Here is a 1,031-nt window from a genome sequence, read left to right as displayed (position 1 = left end):
CTTTAAGATCATACTGTAGAGAAAAAGAGGCCATTTCATGACATCATCCATTTTGGTCACAAAACTTATACCAAAACAAACCCAAATTGGTTTGTTCCTTGTTAACTCTAAGAATTCCTGTATAAATAGATGTCCATAATATAAAACTTTTAAATGTACATTTAATAAAGCTAATTTCATGGTTTTAGTTTTCTTTTTCAAAATGGATATCCAATCAGACCAATTCTTTTTCACTACTTACTATGAGATGTAAGACCTATTTTTGGTTGATTTATTATAAGTGGCGTTTTTCTGGTACCAATTATTTTTGGGTTATGAAGTTAATGCGTAAAAAGTACCTACCATATAATGAGTGCTTCAGAGATGTTACCCATTTATGATTATTTTTAATAGGTTTTTAATTTTATGAAAGTTTTAGGTTTACAGAAAAGTTGTGAAGATAGTATGGATTTCCTATATGTCCCGCATTTAGTTTTTCCTAGTAGCATCTTGCATGTCTATGGTACACTGCATGGTACATTTGTTAAAACTAATGAACCAATGTTGACACATTATTATTATCTAAGATCCATACTTCACTCAGATTTTCATAGTTTTTACCAAATGACCTTTTCTATTCCTGGATCCCACTCAGGATACTATATTAAATTTAGTAGTCATGTCTCCTTAGGCTGTGACAGTTCCTCAGACTTTCCTAAATTTTAATGACCTTAACTGTTTTGGGGAGTACTGATCAGATATTTTGTAGGATGCCTCTCAACTGGGATGCTTCTGACGTTTTTCTTCTGATTATATTAGGATTATGTGTTTTGCGGAGGTAAAGTTCTATTTTCATCGCATCAACAGTATATACTACCAACATGACTTATCACTTTTGAGGTTAACCTTGGTTACTTAGCTAAGGTAGTGCTTGTTAGTTTTTTCCACTATAAAGTTACTTTTCCCTCTTCCTTCCATACTTACTCATTGGAAAGAAGTCATTATGCACAGCCCACACTTAAGGAGCAGGGTTGGGGGGAGCACGGGGGGGG

Source organism: Crocuta crocuta, unplaced genomic scaffold (assembly GCF_008692635.1).
Source record: "Crocuta crocuta isolate KB4526 unplaced genomic scaffold, BGI_CrCroc_1.0 scaffold216, whole genome shotgun sequence".
Lineage (NCBI taxonomy): Eukaryota > Metazoa > Chordata > Mammalia > Carnivora > Hyaenidae > Crocuta > Crocuta crocuta.
This window is presented reverse-complemented; position numbering follows the sequence as displayed.